A 26394-nucleotide genomic window follows, 5' to 3' on the forward strand; every position below is an offset into this window, starting at 1 on the left:
TAAAGTTTGCAGATAACACAAAAATTGGTGGAGTGGTAAATAATGAAGAGGACGAGTCACTGATATAAAGCGATCTGATAAACTGGGTGCAAGCAAAGAAATGGATTTTAATTTGGCTAAATGTATACACCTTGGAACAAAGAACATAGGCCATTCTTACAGGATGGGGGAGGCTGTAAAAAGTGACTCTGAAAAAGATTTGGGGGTCATGGTGGATTCTCAGCTGCATATGAGCTACCAGTGAGGCACGGTGGCCAAAAGAGCTAATGTGATCTTTGGATGCAGAAACTGGGGTTTCTCCATAGAAGTAGAGAGGCTCTTTTACCTCTGTGTTTGGCACTGACGTGACTGCTGCTGGAATTCTGTGTCCAGTTCTGATGTCCACAAATGAAGAAAGATGTTGATAACTGGAGAGGATTCAGAGAAGAGCCACAAGAATGATTAAAGGAATTAGAAAACAATGGTGATATGGTGATAGACTCAAAGAGGTCAAATTATTTAGCTGTACAAAGAGAAGGTTAAGGGGTGACTTGATTACAGTCTATAAGTATCTACATAGGGAACAAATTATTTAAGAATGGGCTCTTCAATCTAGCAAAGAAAGGTATAATAGTTCAATGGCTGAAAGCTAAACCTAGACAAATTGAGACTGGAAATAAGGTGTAAATTAATTTGGGAAAGTTCTATAGACTGTCCATCCTGGCTAATAACCATTGATGGACCTATCCTCCCTGAATTTCTCTAGTTCTTTTTTGCTTAGTTTGAGGGTGCTATTGGGTCGTAGGCATGAGCTAGGCACCTGGACACCTGCACTGAGATGGCTGTGCACTTGCCTAGCAGCAGATTTTTAAGCACCTAAGGGACTTTGTCAGTCAAAATTTAGGTGCCTAGAGACTTTAGATGCCTACAGGGTTAAGAAGAAGCTGAGTGAGGGTTTTGAAGATTTAAATTTTGGATTTAGGTACTTAAATCCCTTTCTGGATCTAGCCCCAAAAGTTTTCATTTCCACCAAAACCTTTATTTTGCAAAAGAATAATTTCTTGACCAGCTCTAAAATGTATTATATTCACACACATACAAGAAAGGAAAAGAGCTCCAACCAGTCCCCAAAACCATGAAGAACTGATAAGACCTAGACTGATTTCTCCTTCAGAGCTATGCCCGACTGGTGACTCTCAGGGTCTCAGCTCCACCCCTTTACCTTCCTGCCAACTGCCAGGCCATCTATAAATAGACTGTCCTCCATTTTGGGTTCTCTTGTGCAAACAAGCACAGTTAATTCTTAGTGCAGAGAGCTAGCCAGATAAGCACAAATCAAAAGGAAAAAAAAGAAAGTAAGTACAGACAAGGAAATGAGAAGGAGTTGAGAAATGTCCAGTGCTGGAAAAGAATGTGCAATATTCTTCGCCCAGCATGCTCTAAAATTAGAAGGAAAAGTAGGTTACCAAAAAAGAAAAGAAAAAGTATTTTTCCCCCTTAGAGATCTCTGGGACAGGAAGCATTTCGGGTCTCCCTGTGAGAAAGCTGTTCACTTTCTTTACATGAGACTGTAACAGCACGCCTTCCTTTAAAATCAAGTGTCGGTGACTCTGTCATATGAGGCATGATTTTATAATTAGGAATATTCAAAACACTCCTATATAAGATTGCTATCAGGATAGAGACGCAGTGATATACATCTGGAATCTTAGTTCCAAGCTCTATTGAAGCTCTGTCATTTCCCCTCCTGCCTTTGAAATGTTCACCTTCACAATACAGCATTCAGATTCTTAGTTGAATGAGTGTGTATTGCCTTACAACTTTGGTGTGGACTACTGAATGACGTAGGATGCTTCATCTGATTTGGAACACAAGGGAACAGGGAAGCATTTATTATTATTCATATTATTATACTCTTATTCATATGGTAAATGAAATATGGAGATTGTTTCTTAAGGGCTGGTTTACACTACCACGTAAATCAATGTAACTTACATTGCTCAGGGGTGTGAAAACAACACCCCCCTGACCGATGTAAGTTACATTGACTTAAAGTGGTGTTCACACTGTGCTACACTGGTGGGAGATGCTCTCCTGCCAACATAGCTTCCGTCTCTCGTAGAGGTGCAGTAACTATGCCAACGGGAGAGTGACGATGAGAGAGCATCTGCATTGATATAGCGTGGTAGTGTTTGAAATCCCATTCTCAAGTGACCTACTATACCGTGTTAGTTCAATAGTTTAATATCTTAACACAAGATGAAGACAACATAAATAAAATGTGAATCTACCCCTTAACCAGAAAAGAAGAAGCTTATTCGTTAAGGATAGGAGAATCTGGAAAAAAACTTGGGCAAAATCCTTAGAACTTTTCAATATGTTGGCAAGAAAGAGAAGGACACAGGTGCAGATATTTTAAAATGTTGTGGCGCTATCTTAACAACAAATTAGCTCCTTGTGTATATTCAAAATCACTTGTACTTTATGCTGCTGCTCCCAGCCAGTGGGAGCTGAGGAGCCGGGGCTGAGGCCGGGGGCAGCACACGGAGGTTCCCTGATCGCCCCTGCGCCTAAGGGCCGGAAATGCCAGCCACTTCAAGCAGAGCCTGCCTTAGCCCCACTGCACCACTGATCGGATTTTAAACGTCCCAGTCAGCAGTGCTGACCGGAGCCACCAGGGTCCCTTTTTGACCAGGCGTTCTGGTCAAAAAACAGACACCTGGCAGCCCTATTAAAAAGGTGGAATGATCCCAGATGAGGTTAGAAGAGCTGCCTTATCAAGCATGCCACAAGCACCAGGGGTGCTTGTAGAGGTGATTGGGAGTGTATCTGGGAATTCATTCAGTTAAGTAACTAAATACAGGGATCAGGCATACAGACCTCAATTCAGCAAGTTGCACGAGGTGCATGAAATCACTGGGCTATTCATGTGCTGAAAGCTGGGCAGCTACTTGTGCACCTTCCTGAACTGGGGCCATATTTTGGACACCTCACTAAAGGCCCAGTCTGGCTCCCGTTTGAAGCAATGGCATTAAGAGCATTTCCAAACTGTTTAATTTGGAATGTACTAATCAGGAAGATCTCTGGAGCACTTTTGAGTGATTTTACTGACCAAATGGGATAAAGGGACCAAATCCTCATTTTGAGAACATGAGGGGCTAGCTGTTTTCAAACCAAAGGCACAGGATATTTAGAAGAAGGTGGTTATTTCAGTGGTTGGCATTAACTAAAGCGTTTTGAATGAATAAGTAATGAACAAGTAATTAAGCAAGTAATTAAAAGCAAATAAAAACTTTTCCCTTTCATTATTGTTCCGAAATTCTCATGACGATGGTAGAAACGATAGAACAAATGATTAAATAAATGAAAAGAATCATTCCTAGCTCCACGCAGGATTTCAGGCTGGATGTTCAGTTTCTTTAATTGTTACAGCTATATTAAGTGATCTGTTGTGTTCAGAGTCATGTGATTTTTTTTTTCTGTGTCACAGAATCACAGAATCACAGAATATCAGGGTTGGAAGGGACCCCTGAAGGTCATCTAGTCTAACCCCCTGCTCGAAGCAGGACCAATTCCCAGTTAAATCATCCCAGCCAGGGCTTTGTCAAGCCAGACCTTAAAAACCTCTAAGGAAGGAGATTCTACCACCTCCCTAGGTAACGCATTCCAGTGTTTCACCACCCTCTTAGTGAAAAAGTTTTTCCTAATATCCAATCTAAACCTCCCCCACTGCAACTTGAGACCATTACTCCTCGTTCTGTCATCTGCTACCATTGAGAATAGTCTAGAGCCATCCTCTTTGGAACCCCCTTTCAGGTAGTTGAAAGCAGCTATCAAATCCCCCCTCATTCTTCTCTTCTGCAGGCTAAACAATCCCAGTTCCCTCAGCCTCTCCTCATAAGTCATGTGTTCTAGACCCCTAATCATTTTTGTTGCCCTTCGCTGGACTCTCTCCAATTTATCCACATCCTTCTTGTAGTGTGGGGCCCAAAACTGGACACAGTACTCCAGATGAGGCCTCACCAATGTCGAATAGAGGGGAACGATCACGTCCCTCGATCTGCTCGCTATGCCCCTACTTATACATCCCAAAATGCCATTGGCCTTCTTGGCAACAAGGGTACACTGCTGACTCATATCCAGCTTCTCGTCCACTGTCACCCCTAGGTCCTTTTCCGCAGAACTGCTGCCTAGCCATTCGGTCCCTAGTCTGTAGCGGTGCATTGGATTCTTCCATCCTAAGTGCAGGACCCTGCACTTATCCTTATTGAACCTCATCAGATTTCTTTTGGCCCAAACCTCCAATTTGTCTAGGTCCTTCTGTATCCTATCCTTCCCCTCCAGCGTATCTACCACTCCTCCCAGTTTAGTATCATCCGCAAATTTGCTGAGAGTGCAATCCACACCATCCTGCAGATCATTTATGAAGATATTGAACAAAACCGGCCCCAGGACCGACCCTTGGGGCACTCCACTTGATACCAGCTGCCAACTAGACATGGAGCCATTGATCACTACCCGTTGAGCCCGACAATCTAGCCAACTTTCTACCCACCTTATAGTGCATTCATCCAGCCCATACTTCCTTAACTTGCTGACAAGAATACTGTGGGAGACCGTGTCAAAAGCTTTGCTAAAGTCAAGAAACAATACATCCACTGCTTTCCCTTCATCCACAGAACCAGTAATCTCATCATAAAAGGCGATTAGATTAGTCAGGCATGACCTTCCCTTGGTGAATCCATGCTGGCTGTTCCTGATCACTTTCCTCTCATGCAAGTGCATCAGGATTGATTCTTTGAGGACCTGCTCCATGATTTTTCCAGGGACTGAGGTGAGGCTGACTGGCCTGTAGTTCCCAGGATCCTCCTTCTTCCCTTTTTTAAAGATTGGCACTACATTAGCCTTTTTCCAGTCATCCGGGACTTCCCCGGTTCACCACGAGTTTTCAAAGATAATGGCCAATGGCTCTGCAATCACAGCCGCCAATTCCTTCAGCACTTTCGGATGCAACTCGTCCGGCCCCATGGACTTGTGCACATCCAGCTTTTCTAAATAGTCCCTAACCACCTCTATCTCCACAGAGGGCTGGCCATCTCTTCCCCATTTTGTGATGCCCAGCGCAGCAGTTTGGGAGCTGACCTTGTTAGTGAAAACAGAGGCAAAAAAAGCATTGAGTACATTAGCTTTTTCCACATCCTCTGTCACTAGGTTGCCTCCCTCATTCAGTAAGGGGCCCACACTTTCCTTGGCTTTCTTTTTGTTGCCAACATACCTGAAAAAACCCTTCTTGTTACTCTTGACATCTCTCGCTAGCTGCAGCTCCAGGTGCGATTTGGCCCTCCTGATTTCAGGAGGCTTTTACCATCTCTCCCATAGCCCAGGATGATATCTCTTTTCCTCCCCCCAGAACCACCCTACCCCTTCCCAGCCATCCTAGGTATTTTTTCTAACATGAGTCACTGTTTGGTGAAGCGGGTACCTCTGTAAAATGTAATTAAAAGCAAACTAATGGAACCAAAGAAGCTGTTGCCACCACACTCCATTACATCAGATAAAAATCCACAGAAACTGTGGCTGAAAATTTCAAATGTGACTGCATCTAAATTTCAGTGGACTCTCTAACTATATTGCACTCTGAATGCAAGAGAGGTTGGAGGAATATACAGGTATAGAAAGACTCCTTGGAAAAGCGTAAAAGAGTTTATTGCAATAAGACTGAAACAGCCACATACAGTAACTTTTCCTAGCGATCTTTTACATCCCTGGGCAAGGCTGCCTGTACACAGCTTTCTGAGCCTTGTTTTATACCAAACCCTCTTTAGACTGTGCTTCCCTGACTGTCCAATGGTTTACCCAATAAATAGGAAAAGTCACTCCATCATATAGAAGGGCTTGGTGCTCTCTCTCACACTCTCTCTTTCTACCCACAAGGGCCTCCAGTCTTACTTCCCAGAGTGGCACTATTGATCTACTAGATGAGAGCCAGAATTTATAGCTCCAGCTATTAACTTTAGGAACTCAGGTTTGAAAATGTTAACCAGTGTTTTAAAACACCAGCCATGATAAGTGACCATATACAATGTGGGCTTGGCATAGCTTTGACTGCAACATAATTGAAGGGATAGGAACATACAAAATTGTTTCTGACAGTCTGTGCTTATCATTATTTCCTTTCAATCAGCCTAAGAATTATTCATAAGCCAAAAACATTTCAGCAATTAACTGTGCTGGTACCACTCAGTTCTACTGAAACAATTAGTCCTTGTTTTTCAGCCTGAGTAGGTAAACATGATGTCTAGACATCCAGACCTCCTTTAGTTGGGCAAATATTTGAGATCTTTTCTCATTAAAGAAAATTTCTTTTCCAGTTATACTTGATGTCAGCACTTTAATAGGGGCACACTGTTTACAATACTGGACCCTTTTGTTACTAAATTAATAGAAGCATATGAAAGCTGACATGAAGAATAAATAGTGCTGTAGCTTTTTTCTAAAGATGTTGGGGGTTATGTTTTATCCCAGTCCCTGAATACATGCCAAAAAGTCATTTGAAAACACCCTCATCTAGTGTGTTTGTTCCACTAGTATTAGGAGCCTCAGTCACATGATATAGGACAGGTTCTGGAGGCAAATACACCTCTCAAATACACAAGGGCAACATCTACTGACTGCAGTGGTTAACACTACACCAGCCACACTGGTGGCATGGGTATGCTAATGGAAACCTATTAAATCTATTGTTTTCTCATAATTTTTAAAATGGCATTTTCTGTATCATAGATGGGGCCACAGAATACAAGCAATTCCTGAGAAAAGGGTATTTTTCTTGTCCAAAGACTAATGAGAATGTAAATAAAAATTTTCAAACAGGGAAATCATTCCAGGCATCGTGCTAGAGTTCCCATTTACAATGAAATTAGCATGGTACATTGTCAGAGAGAGGCAGAGAATAGGTGGCATGCAAGTGAATTGCACACCTTCTGTCCAGTAGAAAACACATCTGTAGCAGGTTCCATAGGAAGGCCATAGAACGTGGATTTGAGCGTTTTGCCTGTGAGTCTAATAGATTCTGTGTATACCATTAGAGCCGTGAGGCAAGCCCTCCACATGGAGACTCCAGGAGTGAGAGCTCCCCATGACTACCAATGCTCTGCAGATGGGAAGACTAATACCTCTTGCCTCTTCTGTAATCTCCCAAACCCCTCCCACACAATGACAGCATAAGGAACCTGTATAAGGTGAATGTCCCAAAATCTCCTGGAGGGGAAAGAGGAGCCTATGGTTTTTCTGCCAGGGGGTATGGTATGGCCCTTTGAGTTTATGAGCAAGACATTTTATTATTTGTATTATCCTAGTGCCTAATAGCCTTAGTCATGGACCATTGTGCTAGGCACTGTATAAACACAGAATCAAAAGACATTCCCTGCCCCTAGGAGCTTATAATCTATGTTTAAGACAAGAGACAAAAGATGGATACAGACAAAAAGGGTGTACACGGAAACAATGACACAACATTGTTCACCAAGATGAGCAGTGGTGTTAGCACACCAGCAATCTAATTGTTGCCAAGTTTTTTGTAGGCATCTTGGAAGAAGAGAGTTTTAAGGAGGAATTTAGAGGAGAATAATGAGATAGCTTTGAAAATGTTTATAGAATAATAGAAACATAGAGCTGGAAGGGATCGCAAGAGATCATCAAATCCAGCCTATTGTGTTGAGGCAGGACCAAGTGAACCTAGACCATCCTTGACAGGTATTGTCCTACCTGTTCTTAAATCCTCTAATGATGGGGTGTCATGAGGGTACCCCTGTGGGCCCAGCAACCAAAGGGTTAACACAGGCACTGCTGGACTGGGCTGATTGGCAGCTTTTCAGCAGCTGGGAGGATAAAAGGACTGAGAAGAAGAGATGCAGGGTGGAGTGAGCAGGCTGGAGAAGGGAACTCCTGCTAGCAAGCTGCTGAACAGCTACTCAGGGACAACACCCCAGAAGCAGATGACCAGAACAACAGGCTGAAGACCCTGCAGAAACCTGGGGGAAGGTAGAAAGTAGAAAGGAGTTTAGGGCACAGCTGGAGTTCACGAACCTTGATGCAGCTTATCTAGCGTAGGGTTGCCAACTTTCTAATCGAATAAACTGAACACCCTTGCCTCACCCCCTGCCTTGCCTTTTCCCTGAGGCCCTGCCCCTTCCCTTCTCCGAAGCCCCACCCCTGCTCACTTCTTCCCCTTTCCCAAGCCCATCGCTCACTCTCCCCCACCCTCATTCACTTGCTCATTTTCACCGGGCTGGGGCAGGGGTTGGGGTACAGGAGGAGATGAGGGCTCTGGCTAGGAGTGTGGGCTCCAGGGTGGGGCCAGAAATGAGGGGTTCAGGGTGTAGGAGGGGGCTATCAGCTGGGACAGGGGGTTGAAGTATGGGCTCTGGATTGGGGCCAGGGATAAGAGGTTTGGGATGCAGGACGGGGCTCTGGACTCAGGGGTGGAGCGAGGGGTTCAGAGTGTGGGAGGGGACTCTGGGCTGAGGCAGGGGGTTGGGATGTGGGAGGGAGTACAGGCTCTGGGCTGGGGCTGCAGGTTCCAGGGTGGGGCCAAAAATGAAAGGTTCAGGGTACAGGAGGGGGCTCTGGGCTGGGACAGGGGCTTGGGGTGTAGGGAGCAGGCTCCCGGAGAGAGTTTGGGTGTGGGAGGAGGTTTAGGGCTGGGGCAGAGGGTTGGAGTGTGGGGAGTGGGCTCTGGGTGGCGCTTACCTCGGGGGGCTCCCCAGAAGTGGTGACATGTCCCTCAGCTCCTAGGCAGAAAAGCCAGGTGGCTCTGCATTTTGCATGCTGCCTCTGCCTGTATGTGTCACCCCCACAGCTCCCACTGGCCCCAGTTGCCAGCCAATGGGAGCTGCAGAGCTGGTGCTCCAGGCAGCGGTAGTGTACAGAGTCACCCTAGCCGTCTCTCTGCCTAGAAGCCAGAGGGACATGTTGCTGCTTCCGGGAGCTGCGCAGAGCCAGGTAGAGAGCCTGCCAGCCCTGCCAACCAGACTTTTAATGGCCCGGTCAGCAGTGATGACCAGAGCCGCCAGCATACCTTTTTGAAAGGACTTTCTGATTGAAAACCAGACACCTGGCAGCCCTAATCTAGCTTGAGACCCTGAGCTGGAACCGAGTGGAGTTGGGAGGTCTGGGTTGCCCTAATAATCCCCTGGCAGATATAAAAACAGGGGGGGGTTTTAGATCCCTGGGCACCAGGAATAGACTAACCACTCGGCCATGCTGAGTGAGCTGAGGTGTCATGCCCTGCCTGGCCAGGAAGGAGCGCTGTTGTAGTGAAGCACCGCTTACATAGGGATTCCACAATCTCCTTTGGAAGCCGATTCTAATACTTAACTAACCTTATAGTTAGAAAGTTTTTCCTAATATCTAATCTAAATCTCGCTTGTGGCAGGTTAAGTCCATTACTACTTGTCCTACCTTCACTGGATGCCAGGTATGTCTATCCAGGGATAAAAGACCCCTAGCCTGGCTGCAGCTGGCCTGGGTCAGCTGACACCGGACTTGGGCTGCGGGGTTAAAAATTGCTGTGTAGACGTTTGAGCTCAAACTGGAGCCTGAGCCCTGGGATCCCTCACCTTTGCATTGTCTTGGAGCTTGTGCTCCAGCCTGAGCCTGAACATCTACATGGCAGTTTTTCAGCCCGGGAGCCCAAGTCAACTGACCCAGTCCGGCCATGTTTTTTATCCCTGTGTAGATATAGCCACAGAGAACAATTGATCACCATCCCCTTTATAACAGGCCTTAACTTATTTGAAGACTGCTCTCAGATCCCGTCTCAGTTTTTTTTTCTCAAGACTAAAAGTGCCCAGTTTTTTAAATCTTTAATCATAGGTCACGTTTTCTAAACCTTTCATCATTTTTGTTCCTCTCCTCTGTACTCTCTCCAATGTATCCACATCTTTCCTAAAGTGTGGTGCCCCAAACTGGACTCAATACTCCAGCTGAGGCCTTATCAGTGCTGAACAGAGCAGGACAATTACCTCCTCCATCTTCCATATGGCACGCCTGTTAATACACCACGCAATGAAATTAGCCTTTTTAGCAACTGCATCATATTGTTGACTCATTCAGTGTGTGGTCCACTGTAGACCTGGCTGAGCATAAGTAACTTGACATAAATAAGACCTCATTTCTTAGTGGGCATGATTGGGAAGGTGAATGGAAGGTTAAGTTGTAACTAGGGACTTAAAACTGGGGTCGGAAAGGAACTCCAGCAAATAGTATTAGACGAGTAATACAAGGAAAAATAAACAAAAAAAGTTATTAAATTATAGTATAGAAGGCTTTCCTAAAGAGAAATTCAGTAACATAAGGGGAATAGACAGAAGTACTTTGGATACCTAGGTAAAAGAATGCTTGGCAGAGCAGAGCAAAGATCTTTTGAAAATTGTAAAGATTAAGACCCATAGGCAACCACTGGGAGAACAGTATTTGGCATCAGTTCCTGAAAAGTAGCCAAGCCAATCATGAAGCATATGATACAATGCATAGTTATGAATGTGTTATTAGTGTAAGTAAAAATATATATAAAGTTTTGCTGTGTCACTTTAGATGTGTGGTATGTTCTATACCCACTCCCTATGCTTGAATCTGATCAACTCAGCATAGCTGTGCTGTTTAAAAAGGTAAAGGAACCAAAGTGACGAGACTGGAGTTAAACTGAATTCTTGGGGAACCTAGCTGAAGAGGTCTCAGGGGAACCCCAACATCCATTATAATCCCCAGATACTTTTCAGTGGTATTACCACCTAACTAGTTATTCTCCATTTTGCAGTTGTGCATTTTTTTTCCTTTCTAAGTGAAGTACTTTGCACTTGAGTTTATTGAATTTCATTCTGATGACTTCAGACCGATTTTTCAAGATCATTTTGAATTCTAATCCTGTCCTCCACAGTGGTTGCAAGCCCTCCCAGCTTGCTGTCATCCACAAATTTTAGAAGCATACTCTTCACTTCCTTACCCAAGTTGTTAATGAAAATATTGAATAGTACCAGACTTAGAGCTAACCCTTATGATTCTCCACTACATACATCGTCCCAGTTTGACAGCAAACCATAGATAACAACTCTTTGAGTAGGTCTTTCCACCAGTTGTGTACCCACCTTGTAATAATTTCATCTAAACCATATTTGCGTAGTTTGTTTATGAGAATGTCATGTGGGACTGTCAAAAGCCTTATTAAAATCAAGTATGGGGTGCTCCTCCCAAGAGTGAGGAACAGCATGGAAGACAGCACAAAAGTGCTTGCTTGAAAATTTTACAAGTGGGTTATGGAGGCTGGTGTTATTAGCTGACTAGAGGTGGATCCTGAAAGTCATGGGGTCTCCAACTCAGGCAGTCCACTTGGACTCTGGAAACCTGTGCTCCCTGGAAGACTGCCAAGTGAGCTGCCAAGGAGATGGGTGGGAGAGCTGACAGGAAACCAGGCAGGTTCCCATCAGAATCTTGCCTGGTTACTGGATGGACTCAGCAAAAAGTTTTGATTTTTTTTTAACTCCACTAATTCTGATGGAAAAACTGTTTCATCAGATTTTTTTCTGACCAGCTCTAATTTGAATAGTAATTGAGAGATGATAGGTCGCGAAGGGTTTCAAAAGCAAAGACAAGTAGCTTATGTTTGATGCAGAACAGGGAACTAGTGAAAGGATTTGAAGAGAGGGACGACATGGTCGAAGCGATGGCTTAGGAGAATGATCTTTGCAGCAGCATTCTGAATGGATATGAGCAAGACAAGATTGCATTTGTTAAGGCCAGAGAAACAGATGTTGCAGTAATCGAGATATGAGGCTGGATGAGAGTTTTAGCTGTATGGATACATAGGAAAGGCCATTTCTTAGAGATGGTATGTAAAAAGAATCTACAGAATTTACACATAGCCTGGGTCTGAGGACCTAGAGAGGTCTGAGTTGAAGAGGCTGCCAATGTTACCACGTGAGTGACAGGCTGAAGGTGGTGATGGTCCACAGTGATTGAGAAAAGAGGTGGGAGGAGGACTTGAGCTCTATTTTAACTATCTTGAGCTTGATCTGATGGCTACACATCCACAAGGAGATGTCACAAAGATAGAGGCTGAGATTTTAGTTTGAAAGAAGGAGACAGATCTGGAGTAGAGAGGTGAATTTGTGAGTCATCAGTATAGAGATGGTAGTTGAATTGGTGTTTGTGGATAAGATTCCCCACAGATAAACTGCGGAGGGAAAAAGAGAAGGGGACCAAGGAGAGACCATAAATTGGAGGGGGGATGGTGAGGGTCCTCTGAGGGGGCAATTGGAAAGGTAAGAGGAGAAGAAGGAGAGGGCAGAGTCACAGGAGCCCAGGGAGGACAAGATTTCAAGAAGAGCATGGTCTGTCAGGGCAAGGAGGATGAGGATTGTATATTGGTTCTGAGAGATTTTGGCAAGAGCAGTTTCAGCAGAGTGCAAGGGACAGAGGCTGGATCGCAAGTGGAATAGAATGGAATTGGAGGAGACAAACGCCAGACAGTGATTACAGACAGTGCATTCAGTGGGCTTAGAGAGAGAAAGGAGATTTGGGCAATAGTTGGAGGGGCAAGTGGGGTTAAGCAAGGGCTAAACCTTAAGTAAGTGTCATGGAAAATAGCCCTTCCAGAAACATTTAAAATAGTCATGCCTGGGTACTAAGACACCTTCAAAGAGTATTTTTCATGACATTTTACTATAGATATAGTGTGTCATAGTAAATGGATTATGTTTCAAATAGCAAACCTACTGTGCTTATATATAAATATTAGGTATCATATGACTTATTATTCCTCTTTCCCCCCATTTGTATTGTTACAGCTGATGAATTCTCCTAAGTCACTTGAATGGCAATTCATGATATGCCAACTATCCACATTCTCTAGCATGCACAAAATACAGGGTTGTAAAATTTGTACATATTTCATAATTTCATCTGTTGATGTTTCAGCCTAAAATGTTGCTCAAATAAATATGTGATTGTCATAAATATAAAGGGAAGGCTAACCACCTTTAAATCCCTCCTGGCCAGAGGAAAAAACCCTTTCACCTGTAAAGGGTTAAGAAGCTAGGATAACCCGCTGGCACCTGACCAAAATGACCAATGAGGAGACAAGACACTTTCAAAGCTGGGGGAGGGAGGGGAGAGAAACAGAGGTTCCCTCTGTCTGTGTGTTGCCTTTGCCGGGACCAGAGCAGGAATGCAGTTCTAACTCTCGGGTGTAAAGTTAGTTAAAAACAGAGAGGCAAACATGACAGAAACCAAGGAAACAGCCAAAGAGGCTGCCCACAGGAGAGCTATGGAGACAAAGGAGAAAGAAATGGAGGAAAAGGAAAAAGAATGGAAGCATGCTGAGGAGGAAAGGGAGGCTGCCCACAGGAGAGCTATGGAGGCAAGGGAAAAAGAAATGGAGGAAAAGGAAAAAGAGAGGAAGCATGCTGAGGAGGAAAAGGATAAAGAGGAAGCATGCATTGGAGATGGAAAGCAAAGGCTGAGCGGAATCTACTGGATAACCCTACCCATCCTTCTCCAACAATCCACAAATGGGAGCGACTATGTCCACCGTATGATGAATCCAGTGATATTGCTGAATATTTTCTCACCTTTGAGAGACTGTGCACTCTCCATAAAATTCCTGAAGCTCACAAGATGACCACATTGGTCACAAAATTAACTGGAAGAGCTCTGGACGTATTCAATAAGATGCCTATTGATGAGGCTTCCGACTATAAAGTTCAAGGATTTGGTTTTAAAGCAATTTCAACTTACATCTGAAACGTACAGAGTAAAATTTTGAACTCTTAAGAGGGGGCCTGGACTAAGTAATGTGGCTTATCTAAACCAGATGAAGGATCTGTTAGATAAAGGGGTCCAAGGAAGGCGTGTCACTAGCTTTGACAGAATGTGTGATTTGATAGCTTAGGAGCAATTTCTGAATAAGTCCAAGGAGGAAATAAAACAGTGTTTATGGGATAAGGAAATGGACTCAGCAGAAAGTCTTGCTTCTTATGCTTTTCGATACAAGCAGTCCCGGACTGCCAGAGAGGTGGGGCAAGCTGGAACAAAATGGGTGGAGGGAGGAGAGAGGAACAAACCTGGTCGCAGTTGGAGCGGATACCAAATGGGACACCCTCAGACCACACCCTACTACTGGGGGCAGCCCAAGGCCCAAACTACACACCAAGCAATACTCAAGACACCTTATCGTCCTGCCACACCTGTTCTCCAGCAACTCACCTCGCCCCAGTGACCCGTCAGCTGGACGATGTTTTAAATGTAACGAGCCGGGGCATGCAAAGGCCAACTGCCCCCAGAACCCCAACCGATTACAGTTCATTGCACCGGACTCACATCAGAGGTCCTCAGGCCCAGATACTTCCCAGATACCCTTGGAGTGGAGGAAAACTGTGAGTGTGGGCGGGAAGAAGGTCATCGCGTGGAGGGACACCGGAGCACAAGTGTCGGCTATCCATGCTTCCTTAGTGGACCCCAATTTAATCAACCCAGAGATCCAAGTGACAATTCAACCCTTCAAGTGCAACTCTTTCAATTTGCCTACAGCCCTGTTCAGTACAAGGGCTGGTCAGGAACGTGGACTTTTGCAGTATATGATGATTATCCCATCCCCATGCTGTTGGGGGAAGACTTGGCCAATCATGTGAAGCTAGCCAAGAGGGTGGGAATGATCACCCGCAGCCAGGCTAAGCAAGCCATCATGCCTAGCTCTGTTCTGGAAACTTCTACCAGGACCCGGTCAGAGGTGATGGACCCAGACTCCAGGCCAACATCTGCAACAGCTGTAGTGGATCCAGTCCCAGAGACCCAAACAGAGCCAGCCCCAGAACCGGAAGTGGCGGAACAACCAGCACCAGACCCATTGCCAGCACTGAATCCAGTACTTGCAACCCCAACACCAGAGGGCCCCACCGAACCTGAACCGGCAGCAGCCCATAACCCTACACAAGAGGCTCAGCTGGAGCCTGAAACCCAACATAGTGCATCAGCGGAGAGCGGTTCACAGTCAACAGAAAAAGCCCCCTCCCCTACATCGCTTCCAGAGGGACCAAGCATAGGTCCACAATCCAATGAGGAACTGATGTCTCCAGCATCAAGGGAACAGTTCCAGACCGAACAGGAAGCAGATGAAAGCCTCCAGAGAGCTTGGATGGCGGCACGGAGCAACCCACCACCTCTCAGCTCTTCTAATCGATCCAGGTTTGTTGTAGAAAGAGGACTTTTATACAAGGAAACTCTTTCTGGTGGACACCAGGAAGACTGGCATCCTCAGAGACAGCTGGTAGTTCCAACTAAGTACCGGGTCAAGCTCTTGAGCTTAGCCCACAATCATCCTAGTGTCCATGCTGGGGTGAACAGGACCAAAGACCGTTTGGGGAGGTCATTCCACTGGGAGGGAATGGGCAAGGATGTTTCTACCTATGTCCAGTCTTGTGAAGTGTGCCAAAGAGTGGGAAAACCCCAAGACCAGGTCAAAGCCCCTCTCCAGCCACTCCCCATCATTGAAGTTCCATTTCAGTGAGTAGCTGTGGATATTCTGGGTCCTTTTCCGAAAAAGACACCCAGAGGAAAGCAGTACATACTGACTTTCATGGATTTTGCAACCCGATGGCCGGAAGCAGCAGCTGTAAGCAACACCAGGGCTAAAAGTGTGTGCAAGGGTAGCATTAGCTAGACATTAGCAGACATTTTTGCCAGGGTAGGTTGGCCCTCTGACATCCTCACAGATGCAGGAACTAATTTCCTGGCAGGAACTATGGAAAGCCTTTGGGAAGCTCATGGGGTGAATCACTTGGTTGCCACCCCTTACCATCATCAAACAAATGGCCTGGTGGAGAAATGTAATGGAACTTTGGGGGCCATGATACGTAAATTTGTAAATGAGCACTCCAATGATTGGGACCTAGTGTTGCAGCAGCTGCTGTTTGCCCACAGAGCTGTACCACATCTCAGTTTAGGGTTTTCACCATTTGAACTTGTAATGGCCGCGAGGTTAAGGGGCCATTACAGTTGGTGAAGCAGCAATGGGAGGGGTTTACACCTTCTCCAGGAACTAACATTCTGGACTTTGTAACCAACCTACAAAATACCCTCCGAACCTCTTTAGCCCTTGCTAAAGAAAACCTAAAGGATGCTCAAAAAGAGAAAAAGCCTGGTATGATAAACATGCCAGAGTGGTCCTTCAAAGTAGGGGACCAGGTCATAGTCTTAAAGGCGCTCCATGCCCACAAAATGGAAGCATCGTGGGAAAGGCCATTCATGGTCCAGGAGTGCCTGGGAGCTGTTAATTATCTCATAGCCTTCCCCACCTCCAACCGAAAGCCTAAAGTGTACCATATTAATTCTCTAAAGCCCTTTTATTCCAGAGAATTAAAGGTTTGTCAGTTTACAGCCCAGGGAGGAGATGACGCTGAGTGGCCTGAAGGTGTCTACTATGAAGGGAAAAGTGCTGGTGGCATGGAAGAGGTGAACCTCTCCCTGACTCTTGGGCATATGCAGCGACTGCGGATCAAGGAGCTGTGCACTAGCTACGCGCCGACATTCTCGGCCACCCCAGGACTGACTGAATGGGCATACCACTCCATTGACACAGGTAATGCTCACCAAATTAAAGTCCAACCTTACCGGGTGTCTCCTCAAGCTAAAACCGCTATAGAAAGGGAGATCCAGGATATGTTACGGATGGGTGTAATCCACCCCTCTGGCAGTGCATGGGCATCTCCAGTGGTTCTAGTTCCCAAACCAGCTGGGGAGATATGTTTTTGCGTGGACTATCATAAGCTAAATGCTGTAACTAGCCCAGGCAACTATCCAATGCCACACACAGATGAACTATTGGAGAAACTGGGACGGGCCCAGTTTATCTCTACCTTGGACTTAACCAAGGGGTACTGGCAGGTACCGCTAGATGAATCTGCCAAGGAAAGATCAGCCTTCACCACACGTCGGGCTGTATGAATTTAATGTACTCCCTTTCGGGCTGCGGAATGCACCCGCCACCTTCCAAAGACTTGTAGATGGTCTCCTAGCGGGATTAGGAGAATATGCAGTCGCCTACCTTGACGATGTGGCCATATTTTCGGATTCCTGGGCAGAACACCTAGAACATCTACAAAAAGTCTTCAAGTGCATAAGGGAGGCAGGACTAACTGTTAAGGCTAAGAAGTGTCAAATAGGCCTAAACAGAGTGACTTACCTTGGACACCAGGTGGGTCAAGGAACTACCAACCCTCTACAGGCCAAAGTGGATGCTATCAAAAAGTGGCCTGTCCCAAAGTCAAAGAAACAGGTCCAATCCTTCTTAGGCTTGGCTGGTTATTACAGGCGATTTGTACCATAATACAGCCAAATTGCCACCCCACTGACAGACCTAACCAAAAAGAAACAGCCAAATGCCGTTCAGTGGACTGAAGAGTGTCAGGAGGCCTTTAACCAGCTTAAAGCGACACTCATGTCTGACCCTGTGCTAAGGGCCCCAGACTTTGACAAACCGTTCCTAGTTACCACAGATGCGTCCGAGTGTGGTGTGGGAGCAGTTTTAATGCAGGAAGGACCGGATCAAGAATACCTCCCTGTAGTGTTTCTCAGCAAGAAGCCGTCTGAGAGGGAAAGCAACTGGTCAGTCAGTGAAGAAGAATGTTACGCTATTGTCTACGCTCTGGAAAAGCTACACCCATACGTTTGGGGACTGCATTTCCACCTGCAAACCGACCATGCTGCGCTACAGTGGCTTCATACTGCCAAGGGAAATAACAAAAAACTTATTTGGTGGAGTTTTAGCTCTCCAAGATTTTGATTTCGACATACAACACATCTCAGGAGCTTCTAACAAAGTGGCTGATACACTCTCCCGTGAAAGTTTCCCAGAATCAACTGGTTAAAATTGTCCTTGAGATGTGGAAAATATTGTTAGTCTTTATATAGTTGGTAGTATATTTAGAGGTGCATGTGTCTTATTAACTCTGTTTTCTCCTAGAGCTCCAGGAAGAAATCACAGCCAGCTTTTCACCCTATCTGTGATTTGGGGGGCATGTCATAAATATAAAGGGAAGGCTAACCACCTTTAAATCCCTCCTGGCCAGAGGAAAAAACCCTTTCACCTGTAAAGGGTTAAGAAGTAGGATAACCTCGCTGGCACCTGACCAAAATGACCAATGAGGAGACAAGATATTTTCAAAGTTGGAGGGGGGAAAAACAAAGGTTCTCTCTGTCTGTGTGTTGCTTTTGCCTGGACCAGAGCAGGAATGCAGGTCAGAACTCCTGTAAAGGGCTAATAAGCAATCTAGTTAGATATGCGTTAGATTCAGTTTTGTTTAAATGGCTGATAAAATAAGTTGTGCTGAATGGAATGTAGATTCCTGTTTTTGTGTCTTTTTGTAACTTAAGGTTTTGCCAAGAGGGATTCTCTATGTTTTGAATCTGATTACCCTGTAAGGTATTTACCATCCTGATTTTACAGAGGTGATTCTTTTACTTTTTCTTCAGTTAAAATTCTTCTTTTAAGAACCTGATTGCTTTTTCATTGTTCTTAAGATCCAAGGGTTTGGGTCTGTGTTCACCTATGAGAATTGGTGAGGATTTTTATCAAGCCTTCCCCAGGAAAGGGGGTGTAGGGTTTGGGAGGATTTTGGGGGGAAAGACGTTTCCAAGCGGGCTCTTTCCGTTATATATTTGTTAGACACTTGGTGGTGGCAGCAATAAAGTCCAGGGGCAAAAGGTAAAATAGTTTGCACCTTGGGGCAGTTTCAACCTAAGCTGGTAAAAATAAGCTTAGGGGGGTTTTCATGCAGGTCTCCACATCTGTACCCTAGAGTTCAGAGTGGGGAAGGAACCTTGACAGTGATAAAATCCTGATAAAAGTTATATAACCAAGCAATAATCTCTGTTGCGCTGTAGATCAGCCATGCTGAAATTAATACTCCAGGGACCTGCAAACAAATCCATCTTAAGTCACAAGTGAAAATAAGGTTGATGATCTTATCCTAGTGACCTATGGGACTTTTGTTCACAGAATAAAATCCCCACTGTGTTTGGTAAAATAGAAAGTATCTGTTCATTAATGACACCAGACTGTCAAAACGGGTTGTTGCTGTTCAGGATTAAGGTGCATTTTCTGTATGGCAGGAGTTGGTAGGAACAGCAGGTTCTTTTATATAGACAAAAAAAAAATCTTATTCTCACTAAAGCATCACCCTTCAAAAAAAAACTAACAGTGCATGTCAGAGTGGAAAATTACCCTGAAAACAATAATCTGAGCTAGCAGCATCCTTTATCTGGATAGATCTAAAAGCTAAATACTTTTACAACTCTCCTTGGTCATAGCAGCCAGCTGGACCCCTGTTTTTGCCCGTGGCAATGGTACTTCTCTAGAAGTCATTCACCATTCTCTTTTCTCCTACCAGACCCCCTCCATAACAAATTGTACTCTGCCCAACTTCCAATAATAAACTCTTCTCCTTGAATCTTTCCTCCTCTGACCATTATACCTTATACCGATGTTTATTGCTACATGCCATTCCATCTTGCCTCTTTCACTGCTCAGAAGAGAGTTGCCTACAATATGCAGGCAGCCATGAGAGCACACACGTCATTACTGTTATGTCTGAATGATCAGCTGCTTAGACTAGAGTCTCTTGTGAATGGATGTATATTGTGTTAAAACATTATGGCACCAAACAATATAGTTAAGGTTACAATTCATATTATATTTTCAAATTCCTATTTTAACTTGCTTAGCTTCTCAACTTATTTTGGGGCTGAAGTTTTCCAGGCTTGCTCTTTATCCCCCCAGATTTTCATTTTTGGGCTAAGTATAAGTAAAATTTGTTAAGCCACTCTTAGATTAGTGAGTTGGGGGCGAAGTATATACTCTTCCCATTTTAAGAAAATGAAGACATAGTTTGCACAGAGAGAACTTAAACGGTTGAACTTCATTTGGTGTAAAAGGGAGGAAAATTTGATCCCTCGTAGCCCACAATGATTCATAGGTTCACAGATTCTTAGCCAGAAGGGACCATTGTGATCATCTAGGCTGACCTTCTGTATAACAAAGGCCATCAAATGTTCCCAAAATAGTTCGCAGAGCAGATCTTTCAGAAAAACCTCCAATGTTGCTTTAAAAACTGTCAGTGATGGAGAATCCACCATGACCCTTGGTAAACTGTTCCAATGCTTAATGACTCTCACCATTTAAAAATGTACACCTAGTTTTCAATCTGAATTGGTCTAGCTTCACCTTCCAGCCATTCGATCATGTTATACCTTTCTCTGCTAGATTGAGGAGCCCATTATTAAATATTTATTCCCTGTATAGATACCTATAGACTGTGATCAAGTCATCCCTTAACCTTCTCTTTGTTAAAGAAGCTGACTCTATTTATCTTGAGTGTATCATTATAATGCATGTTTTCTAATCCTTTAATTATTTTCCTGGATCTTCTCTGAACCCTCTCTAATATATCAACATCCTTCTTGAATTGTGCACACCAGAACTGAATGCAATATTCCAGCAGTGGCCGTAGCAGTGCCAAATACAGAGATAAAAGAACATCTCCTCTCCCACTTGAGATTCCCTGTTTATTCATTCCAGGATCGCATTAGCTCTTTTCGCTATAACATCACACTGGGAGCTCATGTTCAGCAGATTTTCCACCCTGACACCCAAATCGTTTTCAGAGTCACTGCTCCCTAGGATAAAGTCCCCCATCCTGTAAGTATGGCCTACATTCTTTGTTCCTAGACGTACACATTTGCATTTGGCCACATTAAAATGCATATTGTTTATTGGTGCCCAGTTCACCAAGCAATCCAGATCGCTTTGAATCCAGTGTTCTGTCCTCTTCATTATTTGTCATTCCCCCAATTTTTGTGTCATCTGCAAACTTTATCAGTGATGATTTTATGTTTTTGTCCTGGTGCTTGATAAAGTTGTTAAATATTGTAGGGCCAAGAACTGATCCCTCAGAAACCCCCCTGGAAATACATCCGCTTGATGATGATTCCCTATTTACAATTACATTTTGAGATGCATGCATTAGGCAGTTTTTAATCCATTTAATGTGGGCCATGTTAATTTTATATCATTCTAGTTTTTTAATAAAAAACATCATGCAGTACCAAGTCAAAAGCCTTACAAAAGTCTATAGTGTTGACATGATAGACTTAAATATTATCAGCTACACTTGTAATCTTATCAAAAAAAGATATCAAGTTAGTTTAACTAGATCTGTTTTCCATAAACCTACATTTATTGGCATTAATTACTTTACCCTCCTTTAATTCTTTATTAATCAAGTCCCATATGAGCTGCTCCATTATCTTGCCCTGGATTGACAACAGGCCTACAATTACTCGGTTCATCCCATTCACCTCTTTTTAAAAATTGGCATATTTGTGTTCTTCCAATCTTCTGGAAATTCCCCAGTGCTCCTAAGCTTATGAAAATCAACATTGATGGGACAGTGAGCTCCTCAGCCAGGTCTTTTAAAACTATTGGCTGTAGTTTATCCAGAGCTGCTTATTTTAAAAAAGTCTGACTTTTCAGTAGCTTCTGTTCAACATCCTCCATAGATACTAATGGAATGGAGTATTAAAATCACCATATGATGAGACTATATCATCTGTGTTTTCCCAAAATATAGCAAAGAAATATTTATTAAAGACTTCTGCCTTTTCTGCATTATTATTGATAATTTTACCATTTCAATCTAGTAATGGACCAATACCATGGTCGGGAGTCTTTTCATTCTTAATATATTTTAAAAACGCCTTCTTATTGTCCTTTACTCTATTGGCCATAGATTTAGTCTTGTGTCCTTTTGCTTCCCTTATCATTTTTCTCCAATTCCTAACTTCTAATTTATATTCATTACTGTCAACTTCCTCTTTCTTCTGTTTGTTATATATTACCTTTTTATAGCTACCTTCTTTCCCCCTCTAAAATGGGTTGTTTTTTTTAACTAGTATGGCTTTCTTCCTCAATTGTGGTTTTTGGGGCATCTGCTCAGGTATTCTTAAATGACTCCCAGTTATCATTCACACTTTTTCTGATTTAAATGCTTCCTACCAGCTGATTTGGCTCATAATTGTTTTCAGCTTTGTGAATTGGCCTTACTAAAGCACCCAGTATATATATTTCAGGTCTGGACTTTATTCTGCTTGCATATTGTTAACATGATCATGTCATGATCATTTGTACCTAAGCTACCCCTAATTTTTTAGTTCTGTTATCAGTTCCTCTTTATATGTTAGGACTAGATCTAATAAAGAATTTCCCCATTTTGGCTGCAACACTTTTTCAGTTAGGAAATTGTCATCTATAATATTTTGAAATTCCAAGGATGTTTTTAGTAGTGGCAACATGAGACCTCCAGCATATGTCACTCAAATTGAAGTCCTCTATGATTATGCAGCTTTTTTCATACACACTGTAGATAAGTATGTAAGGAGGTGATGATCCTGTTCCCTAGTGTGATGTGGTGGTCTGTAGCAGACTCCAACTACCATCTTGTGCTTTGTGTTATGACACTGATTGATAAGCATTCAAGATCATTTTCTTCCCGGTTATCAGTGACTTCAGAACAGATAATGTCATTTTTAATATAAAGTGCCACTCCCTCTCCCCCTTTTGCCTACTCAATCCTTCTTGAATAGGTTATAACATTGATTTTAACATTTCAATCATGCAAATCACTTCACTAGGTTTCAGTAATACCAACTAGATCAATTTTATGTTCATAAATGAGCAATTTCAGTTCCTTATGTTTGTTACCTAGGCTCCTAGCATTGGAGTATAAGTAATTCAAGAGTTTCTTCTCTTCATGTCCTTTGGTTCCTTGATTAATTTTGTTCTGAACATCTCAATTTTTATAAATGAAGAAACAATGTACTTTATTCCATTCATTACTTTAAAAAGCCCCCTATTTAATATTAATGTATCACTTTAATTGTCACCGCTTATTTGTCTCTTTTTTTAATCTAACAAATTTCATCTGCTTGCAATGTTAAATTGTCGTCTGCAAAAACCCTCCAATTACATTTAAAATTTGCACAAGTTCATTCTATTCCAGAATATAAAGCTCCTCTTGAATTTTAATGTACAGAATATTTTTCTGTTTGACCTCTTTAGATGTAATTGGCATTTAATAAAGGCCACTACATTGCTTTTTTCCTACTAAATCAAGTCAGATTTCTCATACTCTACTTCAGTGTTAGAATGCAGATGTTTGGTAAACATAGTTGCACTGTTTACTTAGTTCCCATTTTTAAAGGAATCTTAGCCCCTCATTTGGTCGATGCCTCTTCCCCGACCTCCTTTTCATTGTTCCTTGCCAGCCAATGCTGTGGTATCTCCCCTGGCCTTGTGGGGGACACTAGGAGGTGGGCAGAGCCAGGGCTCCTAATTATTGCATTATCTGCACCACCTCTCATCCTCTGCTGGCCGGACAAGAAGCAGCAGCAACAGCCTGGGCTGGAACTGAGCATGGATCAAGGTAGGCTCCAATCCCTGCTCTGGGCCTGCTGTCGGTGAGACACACCCACACACACCCTATTCCCCAGAACAGGACTGGCACATCCCCTACCCACCCATCTCTGGGATGGGACTGTTCTGCTTACCCCTCAACATCAGCCACGGCCTCAGCAGAGAGGTGGAAGCAGGGATGCTGACTCAACTTTGTGTCTGCCCCCTGCCCAATTTTTTTCTGAAATAGTGGCCTTGTATCTTAGACCCCTGTCCTGTTGCTGGACCCCTGCCGCTACTTGGCTTTGCTTACACTATGGATCTGGTTATAAGCCCAGGGCCTTAGACCTGAATGCTATTCAGGCCTTGTTTCTTTTTTAAAGTTGAGAATGAAAGAGGAATAATTCAGGCTATTTGACTGTGTGATGGGCCGTGACTTGCCTCCTGATGTTAATTGTATTTGCTGCATAGATCTTGGGAAGCTTAATATTGTGTTCTCTATTTTATGATATGTAATTGACCTAGATCCAGAGCTGTCTTTAGGTGCATGATAATGGAACGCTCTTTCAAAGAGGCATGAAGGAAATCAGCATGTTGAGTTCTTATTGAAAACATCTGAAGGCATACTCAGAAAACCTTTTGTTAAATGCAAAACAGAATTCATACAAAAATCTAATTTACAATATACAATGCCTACACCTTAATATCAAATATATCTTCATGTCAAACATTAAGATGAACAACAGGAAATAAACGTTTGGTTTTACTGCATGATAACTCAAATAGGCGTTCTTTGATTTGGAAAAATGTTTCACATGCATATCAAAGGAAATGCTGGCTTTCTCAACAGAAGGTTCACTGACAATAGATTGGAGAAGAGGCAACCTTTCTTTCCTAGGGCAGGGCATTCACAGTGACATTTTCTAAACTGATAAACAGAGAGAATTCCTCAGAGGCAGAGAGAGCGCAAATTTCTGAGCAGCACTGTAGGTAATATTCCATGCCTTGTAACATTATTTATTTATTTATTATTTGTATTATAAGCAGCAGGCCTATCTAGTAGGGCTTTTGTTGTGGCATCACTTGACACATTTATTTACAATTATTGTATATTTCATAATTTTCTTCCCTCTTTCAGTGTTATTTAAGACATTAACCCTATGCCAAGGCATTTAGGACAACATGGATTACTTTGCTAATTCCTTTTTATACCCAGTTCATGCTAATGTCATCCACCAGGAAATTCCTCTTTTTATGTAGATGTACAGGAGACCTTAATTCTGGCATTTCCTAACTTTTGAGTGCTTGACTTTGCATCCTCAATGTTCTTTCTCTCTCTCTCTCTCTCTCTCTCTCTCTGTGAGATATCTCCTAGGTTTTCAGAAAAACTAATTGCAAAAAAAAAACCAAAAAAACAAATTACATCATGTGGCAGCCTACTGACACCCACATGGTTCTTCAGCAGTGTTGGAGTCTTTAGCTCTACCACATAGACCTCTGCCACTTGAGTTTACTGAGCAATTCACTGGAGTAATTTTCTATGTAGACTAGCACTAGAAGGGGCTGAAGCACTTTACCAGTGATTTCACAGACATTTGCTGACAGCAGAGGAATGGGGAGAATCAGTAAGCTTGGGTTTCATTCCAGGCTGTAGAGGGGAGGGTACACTCATGGACACAAACTCTTCTGCCTGTTTTCTCCAAGCTTGACCCCTTCAGCTTGCCCTTATCCCAGTCCTATCCCTTCTCTTCCCCTCCCCTGCCTCCTCCCCTCATTCTCTTCTCCTAGGGAGGACCAGTCTTCGGCCTTTCTAGTCTCCTTACTTGACTAATCCTAGTCCCCCAACCCGCAACTGTCAGTTATGTTGCAAATTGATTCCCAACTCTTCTCCGCTCCCAAGCTCCTTTTCCCTATTCTACTTGCCCAGATCTAGAGTCCCAGTTACCCCCTCTTGGTTCCTCGTCCAGTCTGTCTCTCTCTACCTCCCCAGTGTCCAGTCACTGCCCCTCCCTCCCCTCTCACACACATTGGCTGCCAGTTTCAGTCACCTTCCCTGTGCTCCTCATCCAATTTCAGTGCGTCCCCACCCCAAGACCTCCACCCTGGCTCCTCATCCCAGTGTCTTTGCCCAGCCAGTCCCAGTTCTTCTCCCACAGCCTGGCTGCTTGTTAGATCTGCCCCACTCCCTTGGTTCTCAGTCCACCTCCTTGCCCCATTGGCCCAATCTTCCCCCATCTCTCCGTCCCAGTTGCCCCCCAATTCCAATTCTTAGTCCCAACTTCCCTCTTCCTTCCACTCCCCCTGCTAATTTCTGTCCCCACCCCCAAGTCTGGCTCTTGTTCTCTTTGCATTTCAATCAGGCAGCTTCCTCCTCCATGCTGCCAGGTCCCAGCAGGGGAGGCACAGACAGCACAGGAAAGACAGTCTCCCTGCTTTCACTTCTGCCTACCAAACCTGGCCTAGCCCCCAGCAGCTCAGAGCTGCATGTGTAGGGGAAGGTCTGCACCCTGTAGCCTTGGGCTGGAGCATGCCCAGTGCAAACAGAATCTTTACAGAATTTAGCTGCAAAATTCTAGAAAGTCTCTACTGAGCATGTGTGAACTGAGATATTTTCAAAGGCTTATAACTTTGCCATAGTTGGGCAGATTCTCACAAAGACTACAAAAGGAACATTTCTGATACACAGGTCACCCTCCTCCTAGGGTTACCGACTCTGGTTAGATCATAGAATCATAGAATATCAGGGTTGGAAGGGACCTCAGGAGGTCATCTAGTCCAACCCCCTGCTCAAAGTAGGACCAATCCCCAAAATATATTCTTAAAGATTACATTGTGTGACAAAACTTGAACTAAAGATAAATCTTTAATTCCTAGAGACTCCAGGACAATCTTGGAGTGTTGGCAACCCTATCTCT

This window comes from Eretmochelys imbricata, chromosome 1, assembly GCF_965152235.1.
Source record: "Eretmochelys imbricata isolate rEreImb1 chromosome 1, rEreImb1.hap1, whole genome shotgun sequence".
NCBI classification, from domain to species: Eukaryota; Metazoa; Chordata; order Testudines; family Cheloniidae; genus Eretmochelys; species Eretmochelys imbricata.